Here is a 15,307-nt window from a genome sequence, read left to right as displayed (position 1 = left end):
GGTTTTGGTTTGAGCATCATTCTGGTTATCCATTCCTGAATAACAGAGTACCTTAAAACAGCAGCTTAATAACGGTCATGTATTTTACTCATGAATCTGGAGGTAAATTGAGTTCAGCTAGGCTGTTCTTGTTTTTCCCTTTTAAAAAAAATTTTATTGAAATATAGTTGATTTGCAGTATCATGTTAGTTTCAGGTATACAGCAAAGTGATTCAGTTATATATATAAATCTGTTCTTTTTTTAGATTATTTTCCATTATAGGTTATTTACAAGATAACAGCTCACTCTTTTGAATTGTACAATTCAGTGGTTTTTAATATATTCATGAAGTTGTGCAACCATCAACCGCATCTAATTCCAGAACGTTTTTATCACCCCAGAAAGAATTCCTGTACCCTCTAGCAGTCGCCCTCTCCCTAGGCCCTGGCGATCACTAATCTACTTTGTGTCTCTCTATGGATTTGCCTATCCTGACATTTATTTACATTTCATATAAAGAGAATCATATAATATGTAGCTTTTTGCATCTGACTTCTTTCATTTAGCATAAATGTTTTAAGATTCATCTATGTTTTAATATATATCAGTACTTCATTTTCTTCTATTGCCTAATAATATTCTGTTGTATGGGTGTACCATGTTTTACTGGTCCATTTATCAACTTATGGACATTGGGTTGTTTCCACTATTGGGCTATTATGTTGCTATGAATGCTCATGTGCAAGTTTTTGTGGGGACATATCTTTTCAGTTCTCTTGGGTTATACCTAGAGTGGAATTGCTGGGTCATATGGTAACTCTAGGCTTAACTTTTTAAGGAACTGCCAACCTGTTTTCCAAAGTGTCTACATCATTTTACATTCTCACCGCCAGTATATGGGGATCCAGTTTCTCTACATCTTTGCCAAATCTTGCTATTGTTTGTCTCTTTGAGTATAAGCTAGATTGTTCTTGCTCAGGATGCCTTATTACGTTACCGTCAGATGGCAGCTGGGGGCATCTCGAGGCTTCTTCATACACTGGTCTGGCATCTGGGCTGGGAACATGCAAATCTGGGGGCTGGAAAAGTGTGAACTCCTGCGGCATCTCTCTTCGCGCAGTCTTTCTGCATGAGGACTCAGGGGAGCGGCGTTGCTTACATCCAGCTGGAAGGCTCAAAGAGTGCATGTACCAAGAGAAACTGGTGGAAGCTGCTGGTCTTTCTAACCTGGCCTCAGCAGTCATGCAGCATCACTTGTACTGCACTTGTTTATCAAGGCAGTCACAAAGGCATGCTTCGGGCCAAGGGCAGGAGACAGACACCACCTCTTGGTGGGAGGAAGCCAGAGGATTTACGGGCATGTTTTAGGACCACGACAGGCATCAGGGAGGCTAAGTGGGTCGTGTACTGTGATAGGTGACACTTGAAGGAATAGCACATGGAGAGGGAAGATGAGGACTTTGAGTCTGGAGTTTGCACTGCTTGTGGGAAGTCCAAGTTGAGATTTCGTGTAAGTAGATGGGAGCTGAGAGGTGAGCCTTGGATGAGTAGTTAAAAGCAATATTGTTACTCGCCATATATATACACTATATTATTAAATCATCAGGTGGGAGGCATAGTGCTACGTATTTTTCATGCATGATTTATTACTATTGGGGTGGCCAAAAAGTTTGTTCGGGTTTTCCATATGACGTAACAGAAAAACCCGAACGAACTTTTTGGCCAACTCAATATCCTTTTAGAGATTAGAAAACTGAGGCTTAGAGAAATTGTGTCATGCCTGTGATGTGATGGAGCCAGAATCTGAACCCAGGTCTGGATAACGTCTGACCACCCTAAACCACTTAGATGGTAACTGAAGCCAAGGTCACGTCCACGTCTGAGCTTGCCCAGGGAGGGTTGTGCTGAGTGGGGAGGGGAGAACCCGAGGAAGCCCAGTGCCTCGGCCAGGGCCGGCACATAGTAGGCATGCAGTTTTTGTGGGATCAGCCACAGGAAAGGAATCTCAAGAGGGAAAGAGAGCTGCAAGGTTGGGAGAAAACCTGGAGAGTGTCCTGCTGAGCGGGCTGAGAAGGGAGACTTTCCAGGAGGAGGAAGTGGCCAATTGTGTTAACTGTGGCCCAGAGATCCTGGAAGATAATGGCTGCACGGTGCTCACTGGATTCGCGTCAGTGATGACCTTGACCAGAGGCTCTCAGAGGCCTGGTGCGAAGTGAGGAAATGATGCCGCTGCAGTCGAGACTGCCTAGAAATTTCACCACGAACGAGAAGAAGGCCAGGGCTGGAACTGGAGGGGGGAGGGGACATTGAGTGGCGGCTTTCCTTTCTAAAGGGGACCGAACTTGAGATGATTAAATGCCGATGAAGTGGAGTGTGAGGTCATCTTGCTGAGTGTGACTGAAATATGGTGGCGGAGGGGTTTGAGCTGAAGTAGCTACAGTGAAGAATGAGGGCCATGATGACCAGGGACACAGACTTTGCAGCTGTTTGGGTGTTGGTTTCAGGAAGGTGGGCAGTTAGATGGATAAAGGTTGGGATTTTTCCAAGGTGAGTCAGTGGGTGGTTAATGGGGTAGAGGAATTTAGGACACTGGCAAGAGGATGGCTGAAGTGATAGACCGTCTTGAGCTCTGAGTTAGTGGAAAGGAAGGAAGGGTGAGTAGAAAGTAGAGGATGCGAGGATGGGTGGTCTTGATGCGGATGAACGGTGGGAGTATTGGAGTTATTTGGAGTAACTGTTCAGAAAACTGGAGGGAGAGAAAGTTCATTGTAGGGGACAATAGGATGTATGAATTTAAGATTGCAGAGTGGCTCTCGGAGGGGAGTCTCCAGTGCGTGGCGGTGCGTGGCTGCGGGAAGGATGGGGAGCTTAAGACGTAGAAGAGGAAATACAGCGCAGGTGCTGGGTATAGCATCCTTGTGGCTGGCGAAGTCAGCAGGACCAGGGCAGGACTTGGGCTGGAGCAAAAGGCTGGGGCAGATTCAGAAATCCTCAGTGAAAGAGGGAAGGTCGGCCAATGTCCTTGACAAGGAGAGGCACACAGAGCTAGATGTTAGAGCTCATTGCCCGGAGTCTTGAAAGGAGTGGGGGAGGAGGAATGCCCTGGAGATCCTCGAAGGTGACCTTGAGGGACTGAGCAAGGTCGGGGGGGGGGCATTTAACGAAGTTCTGTGGGTGTAGAGGAGTTTGTTTCACGGTTGAGTGCTGCAGGCTTTGGGCTGAACTGCCTGCCTGGCTCTACTACTCTAGCTTTGGCAAAGTTACTTAACTTCTCAACGCCTCACCTTCCTCCTCTGTAAAGTGGGGTGAGTAAGAGTAACTAACTACCTCTTGGGTTTGTTGTGAGGATTAACTAAAATAATACATGTATTTCAGAACAGTGCCTGGCACCTCTTTCTCTGCCACCCCCTCTTACTGTCATCATAGCAACGACAACGAAAACCCCTTCACAGCGTTTATATTGGCAGGCACTTTCTAAGGACCCTATGAGGTGTGTATCATTTCTGTTTTTCAGATGTTAAAACTGAGACATGGAAAGATTAAGCAACTTGTTGAAGGACATACAGCTAGGAGGTGGCAGAGTCAGGCTTTGAACCCAGGAAGTCTTGCTTGAAAGCCCTCCCTCCTAACCAATATGCATAATTAATGCGTACTAACTACACCACATCCGGACCTGTACCACCACGACCCCAGGGCAGAGGGCTCTGTGGAGAGACTGGGGAGGGAATGGACTTGCGCGAGGCTGGCTTGCTGGAGAGGAGACACAGAGCAGCGTGGGGTAAGGGTAACCGTGATCTGGAAGATGGTGCAGTCAGGCGGATGTTTTCCCAGAATAATTTGATCTAGCAGCTCCCTGGTCAAGGAGATGGGAGAAGGGAGGCCCAAGTTGGTTGTGTTGCAAGGAGGGAGTCCTAGTTCAGATAAGTAAACCCACAGCTCAAGTACCTGATTCTTCAGACCCTCAGCCTACTTTTCCACTAAGAGTGGTTGTACTTGCAAAGGAGTCCTGGTCCCCAGTGAGTGAGGGGACGGGGCTCTCTCCAGGGACGCACTGTGGACATCTGTCTCTCTCACACGGGCTGCATCTCCTTGGAGGGTGCCTGGAGTTTGGGTCCCTCAAAGCCCCTGGCACCAGTCTCCCAGGGCAGAGAACTGGTGGTTCAAGCTGCCGAGTCCAGAAGCTGACGAGGACGGCCCAGACCTTTCCACTGGACTGAAAGCTAGTAACAGGCAGCTTGTTGGGACCAGGAGTTGGTTCTGTGAAGGCAGCCTGCTTAGGGCTGTTTTGTCAGGGCAGCCTGTGAGCTAACCTGCATGTGACATGTCCAGAACAATCGCATAGTAATCCGGATGCACTGTTAATAAAGCTGCAGAGACGTGTGTGAGCCTGGCTTCTGTCTAGTCAAAGTGACCACAAAGCGTCGTGTTGGAGAAATAAGTTTTGGTTGGAGAGTTCACCTTTTGCCTCCTACTCTAATTTAAGCCTTCTCTCTTGCAAGTCTTCCACTGCCAGAACTGAATTGAGGCTCCTTCCAGGGCTGTTCCTGGGGCTGCCGTAGACAGTTAAGCTCACGGGACACCACACGGAGGTGCCTGGCCAAGGGGGCAAGCACACCTGCAGTCCAGCCCCTGCCCAGCTTGCCAAGGTCCCCATTGTGCACTGGCACAGAGGTGCTAATGGGCCAGCTACAGCCCTGCCTCAGGCCTTGGTTCCTATCTGTTACCGGACAAAGCACAGTGTTTCACAGTGCAGGGCTGGGTTGTGGGCCTCTTTGTGTCCCCAGAGCCTGACATAGGTACACAAGATAGCTGCTAAGTCAGTGGTTGGGCTGAGAGGCTGCACAGAGTAATATTTAAGGGCACTGACCTTGGAGTCGGACTCCCTGCACTTGCATTCTAGCTGTCAGTTACCTGCTGTGCAGCCTCTGTGCCTGTTTCCTCATATGCGCAATGGGCATAATAGTACCTACCACTCAGAGTTGAGTTAAAATATATAAAGCATTCAGTAGAGAGACTAGTACCATGAGCAAGATAAAAGTGTTTGCCATTATTGAATTGGAACTCTCTTTATAAAACAAGGATTTGTGGTACTGTTGTCACCAAAATGTTCTCACTCTGATTCTTCATTTTTCCAATACCAGCTTTTCAAAAATCTTTCTGCCTCCACCTAATAAACATAGCACGGAGTAACTAGGTTAACGATATTGCAGTTGCTTGTTGATGGGTTAAGTGGCAGCTCTTTCTGATTTATAGGGGTGAAAGGTCCTGGCATGGCAGAGGGTGGCCCGCATCTCTTCAGGCCAATTCTGCCTACAGCTGTTACGTAAGTTTGGCCAAATGAGCCAACTTACTTTAAACTAAGTGGGCAAGTTTTCTGAGGTCCTACTGTAGAATTACACTCGTTTGGAACTTTCAACTTCTCTTTTGTTGGAATCAAACAGTTTGAGAGTCAAGTTTGTGCTTGTGAGAACTTTTTTCCTAGCATGTGATTGACCAGCTCTTTTATCCCTTCTTCCCTTACGAATGTTTCCTGAGAGGCGGCACGTTGTAGACCAGTGGTCCCTAACCTTTTTGGCACCAGGGACTGGTTTCATGGAAGACAGTTTTTCCACGGATGGGTCAGGCGGTGCAGGAGCTGCCCTCCCGCCGGCCGAGCGCCTCAACCACTGGCCCAACTGCATCCTGCTGGCCATGTTCCTCGTCTACTACGTGCAACGGGCCTTGATTTTCCCCTTTTCAGATCCGAGTTGGAAAGCCCGCACCATTGTACGCCTTTATATTGGCGTTCGTGTTCTGCACCTATAACTGGCTACTTGCAGAGTAGATACCTGAGCCAGTATGTAGTGCGTGCTGACGACTGGCTCACTGACGCCTGATTTCTAACAGGTTTTGTCGTGTGGTTGACAGGCATGCTGATAAACATCCATTCAGATCATGGCCTAAGGAACTTCAGGAAACCAGGGGAGACTGGATGGAGGGCCTTGTTTTTTTTGTTTTTTTTTTGCGGTACGCGGGCCTCTCACTGTTGTGGCCTCTCCCGCTGCGGAGCACAGGCTCCGGACGCGCAGGCTCAGCGGCCATGGCTCACTGGCCTAGTCGCTCCGCAGCATGTGGGATCTTCCCGGACCGGGGCACGAACCTGTGTCCCCTGCATCGGCAGGCGGACTCTCAACCACTGCGCCACCAGGGAAGCCCGAGGGGCTTGTTTTAGTATATCACTGCAGCCAGCTACTTCAGGCAGTAATGCGAGTGATGGAGAGCGTCAGATGAGGCTTTGCTTACTCGCCCGCGGCTCACCTTCTGCTGTGCGGTCCGCTTCCTAACGGTGGCCGCAGGGTTGGAGACCCCTGTTGTAGACGACAGAGCAGTGAGCTGATTTATTGGATAACGTCGTCATTTTGAATGTTCCCTGAATGTGCCTGGTTCTGTTTTTCAAGTCATTGTGTTAGAGGTAGAAAACCTCTTGTGGTGATTGAAATTCTTCTCCTCTCTGTTTTATTTCACATAGAAATATTGTACATCTATGTTGTTCACCAGTACTATTTCTCTTAATGTAACATGATTTTCCCCATGATTTGTTGGGTTTTCGAGATGCATGTTTTAAAGACTGGGTCATTGAGATAGGATTATTTGATCATTCCTGGACTTCTTTGGGTTTCCTAACTTTTTCAGGGCCCCTGTGAGCTGACCTTGGGCTGTGGGCAGGATTACAGTACTTCATGAGCCTGAAGAGGAGCTGTTCTCTATCATTTCTGTGGATTCAGGCTGCAGTTTTTTTTGCAGCCTGAGTGTGTGGGAAATAGATACCTGTGCTACTGATGTTTTACTTTTCTCCCAAATATGACTTTATTTGGGGGGAATGCCTAACTTTATTGGTCATCTTTGAAAATACCCATAGGTGGATATTTTCCATTTCTTGACTTCTAAGTACTCACTTCTTACTGGACTTTATTGTAAATAATTATGTGTTTAAGATCCACTTTGAACAGTTTCATAAAGCAGACTTTCAAAATTTCAAAAATTTCAAAAATTTTCTCTTTTGATTCCCGTGTCAAGAAGTGAGATCTTCAGCTCCTGATTTTAAAGCTCTTCAAATTGGATTCTTTGTTACCTAGGAGAGCCACAAGTATAATGAAACAAGTTGCTAAAAAAGTTGAAATTATAAAGAGCTGTGTAAGAAGTGATGCATATTTTAATTCTTTGTACAAAAGTTGTCTTGAATAAACCAACGTAAAAATACATAATTGTGAAGAAATGCTGGGGATGAGAATCAAGATTTAACAAGCTCATTGATGGTTTGAATCTCTCATCTGTTTTAAAGCAATTCTCTTTTTCCCAAATCCAGAGTGCTTAAGAGTTCATTTCTGAGGCAAAGGTCATTTATCCCAATTACTTTATATTATTGCAGTGAGTGATTCTAAAACAACAACAGTAACAGAAAATGAATATTCTTTTAAGAGTGGGTATGGTTGCAGATATAAACAGCAAACTAGTGGTTACCAGTGGGGAGAGGGAAGGAGGGGAGGGGCAAGATAGTAGGGGATTAAGAGGTACAAACTATTATGTATAAAATGAGCTCCAAGCATATATTATACAACATGGGAAATATAGTCAATATTTTATAATAATTACAAGTGGAGTATAACCTTTAAAAATCACGAATCACTATACTGTACACATGTAACTTATGTAATTTTGTACATCAACTATACTTCAATTAAAAAAGTCTCACGTTAAATCAAAATAAAGAACTTTCAATTTAAAAAAAGTGGGTGGGTAGCATTTTCCTGGGTATTCAGAATTAGCAAGGACTTTTGTTTACTAGACAACATTTCAATCAGTGTTGATCTGCTTGAAATGAAACATAGTAACTTTAAGTTCTCTATTTTAATTCAGTTGTACATCCCTGTGTTCAAATACCTAGTTACAGCAAGAAGGGGATCTGCTAGGTTTTAAAATAATTTTTTGAAGGGTATATGTCAGAATAGTTTTGGGAAAAGAAAAGCCCTACTGTCCTTCCCTTCCCCCATATCTTCTTTCCTCTTCCTATCTAACGTTCCTCACTCCACAAATACTTATTTTTTTAACAGTAATTTTATTAATCTCTTTAATTATTATAATTAACACGATAACAAATTGCCATAATTTGCTAAGTTACAGTTTTTAGCAAACGGAAGACAGGCAGGCAAGATAGAACAAGATCTCTTCCTATGTCAGTCATCCATCCAGTGCATGCGAGTGAAGTAGCAACCGTGCATCAAATGCTGACTTACCCCAAACTTTTGGTCACTCAGATAAAAAAGCACCAACAGAAGTAAAATTCACAGTGAGCCCCTCTGGCTCTCAGACAAGCAACTTTCTGGCCAGGTACACCTTCTAGAACCCAGGGGCCCAAATAAATCAAGACTTGCTTAAATTTTTGAGTTTTCCAGAGGAGATCCTAAATATTTGTTTTATGGTTTCAAGTAATTAGTCAGTCAGAAAAAGGGCCAAAGATTATTTGATCATAAAAATTTCCCTGCAAAAGCATTCCATTTTTAGTTAAAATGAAGCACAACCACCATCAGGAAATGTTTCTAAAACGCTAAGAGACTCTAAAAACCACTAACACGGAGAATACAGTTTCTACATGAAAACTCGTGGCGGGGAGCCCCTGGTTGGGAAGGTGAGCCAGGAGAAGGGTGGGAGGGAGCTGATGGGGTGCCCCGGGGGCCTGGGGTGCAGGGGCAGGAGGGCCTACTCCTTGCCCAAAGGTGGCGTTTGGACAACATACAGGACACAGCATCAGGTGTGTCCTGAAGGCCCCTGCCACCTAGCATCCTTAGCAATCATAAGTGCACATGGACTCTCTCCACTTCCTCTTTCAGTTTCCACCTCTATAAATGTGGCAGCAACAGAGGCAGTGCCTTCCCAGGAGAGGCGGGGTCTTTACCATGTGTTCGTTAGATTTTCACAGAGGGGTCAAGAGATTCAACATCTTTCTAGTGGGGAGATTTCTTTTACATATCTGGCAATAAGTAGTACATTTTATTACTGCCATTTATCTCCATGGGGTTTTTGAGTGCATCTAAAATAAGAAATTCTGCTTCAAGTTATAGTTTTGCAGTACTGAGAGGTACTTAAAAAGTGCCTTACAAAAAAATTCTAATTCTACCTAGAAGGAGGTAGAAAAACCATCCCAGGCCAGAGACTCCTGATGGCTCATGGCGAGTGGCCCAAGACGGGAGTGGTGCCCTGCAGCACCTTTGTGCTCCTAGCCCAGGGCCTCCAATAAGTCCCCTTTGTGGGGGGACACAGCAGACTGCTCCTTAAGAATGCCCCCAGTGCCCTGTCCTGCCAGTGAAGTCACCTGGTGGACCAGGCTGCAGCAGGTACCAGAGGCCCTTTGCACCAGCCTCTGATGGGCGCCCCCTTTCTCTGTGCACGACTTCTCTGCCTGCCCAGCACCCAACAGTGAGAGGCTGTGGGTACACTGTGGGTACCGAGGCCTCTCCGACCTAGTGGGATGAAAGGGACACAAAGACAGAACATGCCTCCATGGGGAGGACGGGGCGACATCGCCTTTGACCTTAAACCCATTGCTGTAGGGGGTTCTGTAAGCGGTACAGAAACGTTTTGGTCCATAGAGGCAAACCCAAAATCACAGGAGGGTCAGCCGCAATTACAGAGTTCCAGATTCCTGACCTGGTATGCAGCAGCATAGTTCAACCTGCAATTTCAGTTTGATTAGACTGTTATTAGGTAGCATACAAATTTGCTAGGGGAAAAAATCCCTTGAGCAATCTTGAAAAAGATGAAATAGCAGAAAACTTACAGAGACATAAATTTATTTATATAATCCAAGAGAAACATCATCGAAAGCTTCAAGCTGAAGATAATTCCATTGACAATGAACTTAACAAAAACAGAATCATCATTTTTCTGAATTTTGGATAATCTTCAAATATCTCATGGTACCACTGGTGATGCTGCTGAGCCCTGGTGAACAGGACACAGAAGGTGAACAGAGCGAAAGCCCAGCCTTGAACGGACCCGCTGGCGAGGGTGTAGACGCACCACTGGACGACTTCTCGGAAGTAGCTGGCTGCAGTGATGTACTAAAACAAGCCCTCTCCTTAGTGTTTTATAGCTGGTCTCCCCTGGTTTCCTGAAGTTCCTTAGGCCATGATCTGAGTGGATGTTTATTAGCATGCCTGTCAACCACACGACAAAACCTGTTAGAAATCAGGGGTCAGTGAGCCAGTCGTCAGCACACACTGCATACTGGCTCAGGTATCTACTCTGCAAGTAGCCAGTTATAGGTGCAGAACACGAATGCCAATATAAAGGCGTACAATGGTGTGGGCTTTCCTCCTCGGATCTGAAAAGGGGGAAATCAAGGCCCGTTGCACATAGTGGACGAGGAACATGGCCAGCAGGATGCAGTTGGGCCAGTGGTTGAGGCGCTCGGCCGGCGGGGTCGGCCCGGCGAGGAGTGGCAGGGCCCGCGAGGGCAGCTCCTGCACCGCCCAGGCGGCCTGCTCGGGCAGCCGGAAGGCGGAGCGCACTAACGCGTAGCGCCCGTAGGGCCAGCCCACCAGCTTCAGCAGCACGTAGCACAGGAAGCCCGGGGCGCTCTCCAGGTAGGCGAGCGCGTTCAGCAGGAATGGCTCAGCCAGCTGCACTGCTGCAGGCGTGCTCCGGGGCCCGGCCGCGACGGGGCACTTATAGGGCCGCTCTGGGAGGTGGGGCGGGAGGCGCGGTTACCTGAGGTCTGCGCCGCCCCTAAAGCCCCGTGGCTGAATCAGCCCCGCACTGGCGGCCCCGAAGCAGCCCACGAATACTTGCTGAGCAATGCTTAATTTCGTAGGGACGTGGGCATCGTAGACAATACAGGGATGAATCTTTTGGGTACTGGACTATAGCCTGTAACATTGAAAGTAACACAGTTCTTTGCTTGTGGAAAAACGCTGGATGATGGATTAGAACAGGGTGCACAAACTTTTTCTGTAAAGGGCCAGCTAGTAAATATTTTAGGCTCTGCAGGCCATACGGTCTCTGTCTCAGCTACTCACCTCTGCCGTTGTTGCACAAAAGCAGCCATAGATGGACGTGGCTGTGTTCCACTAAAACTTTATTTGCAAAAAGCAGGCAGTGAGCCAGATTTGGCCCATGGATTGTAGATTGCCAACCGCTGGACTCGTAAAGTAGGATTTACCTCTTTGAAGAAGAGAGGCAATATTTCGCTCTTTTTCACTGACATCAGAGTTTTGGTTTTTGGAAACTTTTTTTTTTTTTTGCGGCACGCGGGCCTCTCACTGTTGTGGCCTCATTGCGGAGCACAGGCTCCAGACGCGCAGGCTCAGCGGCCATGGCTCACGGGCCCAGCCGCTCCGCGGCATGTGGGATCCTCCCGGACCGGGGCACGAACCCGTGTCCCCTGCATCGGCAGGCGGACTCTCAACTACTGCACCACCAGGGAAGCCCCCAATGAAGCTGTTTGGATAAACACAGAACTGAATTTAGATGGATCGAATTTCATTTCGATCCATTTAGATGAATGAGAACTGAAGGTTCATCTTCTAGTTCATTCAGTTACACATTTTGTTTTTTTTGTGTGAGGTTAAGGAAGAACAAGATTCTCATAGAATCATAGTTGCAAGTGTTACAGATATTAAAGTAGCTCAATTCTAAATTACTCTTCAATCAGAAGGCAGAATATAGGTTTTATTCTGAGGCTACCTCCCCACCCTGCCCGCCGAAAGAAGATCACTCCGGCAGCACAAGTAAATGTGTGGGCATTCTCCAGTGTGTTAAAAGTTTCATGTACAGTATATTTGAATATGTATTTTTTTCTCATTTCAGTCTCTAAGATAATAAAGATTCAATTTCGTTTAAAAAATATTTCTCAAATATCCAGCTGCCTCTTTGGAACCATATCTGGGGAGCAGAGTTTGAAAACCACAGGTTTAGAATCAGACGTGGGCGGAAATCTAAGTTCTGCTAGTTACTTGCCACAGGCTGGTAACCCTCAGTTTTCCATCTGAAAGATAGGCCTAGAAATACCCACCTTGCTCTAGTTGTGAGGACTGAGTGAGCATGTAAAACACCCAGCACATAGTAGTCTCCTAATAAATGTCTTCTTTTTTTTTTTCTCTCCTGTGACTTAAAACATAATCACAGCCCTTCTTTTAAATTATATTGTGTGTGGCTGCATTCGATTCCAATAGGTATGGTTTCGTTTGCCTTTACTAGAAATTTTCACCATCTTAAAGGAACGCTTGACTGGCTAGAATCTCTGCCTGCAGAAATGCCAATTACTCCCCCAAAAGGAGTGGGTTTGGGTGGGCCCCTCACCCTGTTGTGGTTGTGATTCCATCTTCTGGCCTGAGAGTGAAGAGGAGTTTGGAGCGATCCACCCTCCCAGGTAGAGGATAAGAATTTAAGAGGCTTATTCACACAATCAGAAACAAGGGCAGTGAGTGTGCAGACTTTCCTTATTAGATTTTTATGCCAACTGCCCCATCTCTGTCTGGTCTCTTTAGAAATTAGCAGTAAAAGCCATGTACCAGAAGGGCCAGTGTGCACACCTTTGGAGAAGCAAGGATGTGAACAGCAGGGAAATGAGGGAGGGCTTGTGCCACTTGGCAGCCAGACTTGTAGGGATAAGGAGAAAATCCACAAGACTCAGGAAAAGTAGTGTCCCTTGAAAAAGAAAAGAGAAATAGGCTGAGTCCTTAGGAACCAAAAGTAGTGAGATCCCAGCAAGCCAAGCTTGGCACGGGTGGCCTTGGGATTTCACAGAAAACCCCCGGTATTTCCCTGACCATTTCAACTGGGGTCATTTGTCTTCAGCAAGTGAAAGTACTGTGGCTGTTCGTATAAGTTTCAGGTTTACGGGTCTCAGGTGCTGAGTGGCCCAAGGAGATTGGTCCTGAAGCCAGGGTCCAGAGGGCAGCCAGACAGGATGCTGGGGGCCCGGGAGGTTGTGGTAGTGAAGTCGAGTTTCATTTAAAATTACTCTTAAACTAATGAGTGGTTTTAAGCAGGAGGTGATAGGACCTGATCTACGTTTTGAAATCTTGCTCTGGCTGCTGCCACGGAGCCTGGATTATACAGGGCGGGAGGGCAGCCGGGAGGAGGACCTGTTGGTGAAACTCATCCATGTCCCAGCACTAGATGTGGGTGGCTTGGTCTGGGCGTCAGCGAGTTAGGATGCCTTCTCCTTGCCAAGCCCCCGAGGCTTGCTTACTTAATCCAGTAAGGTTAGTGGTATTAGTAGTAGTCCTTTCTTTTCATGCCTGAGAACCAGCTGTTGCAGTTCAGGGCGGCTAAGTTTTATATGGTCACACCCTGAACGACTTGAACCCAGGTCAGTCTAAACTCAAAGCTCACACTTCCCTTTCTTCCCTTGCCACGGTCAGAAAAACCAGAGGGCAAGTCCAGATTGTCCAAGTCATAAACCGATAGGAGTTCTTTTGATCCTTTAAACAATTGGACCACATTCTCCTGTAACCAGTGTTTCTTTCTGGGCGGTACAATAATTTCTATAAGTTAAGAGGGAGCTATTGATCGAGTAAAAGGGCTTGACCATTTAAATATTTTGAGGACTTTAAATATAGGTTTGACGATATAAGCATCATGCTCAAGGTAGAGGCTTAAAAATGTTCAAAGACACAATCCCTAAATGACAGTTTCTAAGGTTTTCTAACCAGAAGGGCAGTGCCGAAAAGTTGTTATTCATTTGATTATATCCAAAAGGAGAGGGAGGGAAAACGAGGATAATTCCATGTTCTAGAGAATTAAAAAATATAATTTTCTTTATGATTCTAAATAATGGTGCTCCTGAGTGTCTAGTGAGCAACGCATTACAAACTGGATGCCTATCATTATAAAACAATATCCATGAAACATTAATAATATTGAATATTAAAATGTGATAATTGAATAATAAATTTTTACACAAGGCAGACTAAAACCTCTTCGGTTTAAACGTAGATGTAAATTGCCTAGGTGGACAGTAATATGAGGTCTGGCTAAAATGAATGGGTTTCCCTTTTGCCTCTGGTTCCGGGTCTGTGTGGGCAAAGTGCTGGGAGCTAAGCCCTATGCTGTGGGATGTTTCTTCCTTTGGGGAATCTCAGGCTTAGCATCCTGGTTTTCAGTGATTGCGATGAGAAGTCACCTTTCTAATGTGGAGGCCGCAGGAAGAGACACCAGGAGTACAAAATAAGGCCAGAATCAAGGGTGTCCAGAGAAGCTGATGGCAGAGTGCATCTCCTGGGGCCTCCAGTGTCCTCGGCCCCTTAGTGCAGATGCTCAGATGAATTTGTGTGCCTGGAACACAGACACTCGATTAAAAAAATAAGCAAACACCAATTTGGAGCTTACTGTGTTTTCTCTTAATCTTAATCCTTAATCCTCATAGAACCCTCTAAGATAGGTAGTACTGTTATCTTTACTTTACAAATAACAAATTAAGATGCAAAGAGGTTAAGTACCTCACCCAGGGCCCCAGAAATAGTAAGTTGTATGGCTGGGATTTGTTTTAAGGAAGTCTGACACCCAACTCTGTGCTCTTAATGGCTGCCTGATCGCTTCTTAATATCTGTGAACTGTTGAATTGAGTGTCTGGTGCTTTGACTTTTCAGGATAGAATCCTGCATTTGCTTATGCCAGGGATTTTCAGAGTTAAGTTGCTGAAAGCTTTTCTGGGATCCCTTTGATTGTCCATAATGTTGTTAGAATTACCACATCTGCTTTCAAAATTAGTAATACCCCCAATCCACTGCCTCCTGAACATTCTATTCATTTATTTTATTTTTCTTCATAGCACTTATCACCATCTACCTTGATTTATTTTTGCTTTTGCCTGCCACCCCTGACTAGAGGGCAGGCTTCTGAGCCTTGTGTACTGCTTAGTCTCCAGCAAGGAGAACGCTGCCTGGCACAAAGGAGATGCTCAGTACAGATATGAAGATTCATGGCAAGTACATTGGTGCCTTCATCTTGGCCATCTAAAATCCTTGAACCTTTCAGGAGGCTTGCTGCTCCATCCCACCCTTACTGCATGGGGCAGTGAAACATCTCAGGGGCATCAGGAGCCTGGAAGTTGTAATACTAAGGCTGAGCTCTTCTCATTGTCACGTGTATGGAAAATTCTTTTGCTTAAAGTTAACGAGAAAGACCTCTTACCACCTTAAAGAAATGACCTCTTTCCACCTTAAAAAATATACTTCATGTCTCCCAGAATCCTCTGTACTCTTAAATATCTATTCCACTCCTTACAAATCAGAATTTGGCAGACCTCTGCTATGCATGAGGGGGCTGGTGCCTGTGTTCAGTTTC

The 15,307-nt window shown here is 45.9% G+C and overlaps 1 protein-coding gene and 1 pseudogene across 9 annotated transcripts in view; one reads left to right on the top strand and one right to left on the bottom strand.

The window, feature by feature from the left end:
- Positions 1-15,307, top strand: part of ARL15 (ARF like GTPase 15) — a 409,746-nt gene that overhangs the window by 12,108 nt on the left and 382,331 nt on the right. The window lies entirely within an intron of this gene.
- On the bottom strand, positions 9,697-10,722 carry LOC117311540 (3-oxo-5-alpha-steroid 4-dehydrogenase 1-like; annotated as a pseudogene).

This window comes from Tursiops truncatus, chromosome 3, assembly GCF_011762595.2.
Source record: "Tursiops truncatus isolate mTurTru1 chromosome 3, mTurTru1.mat.Y, whole genome shotgun sequence".
Classification (NCBI taxonomy): domain Eukaryota; kingdom Metazoa; phylum Chordata; class Mammalia; order Artiodactyla; family Delphinidae; genus Tursiops; species Tursiops truncatus.
This window is presented reverse-complemented; position numbering and strand designations above follow the sequence as displayed.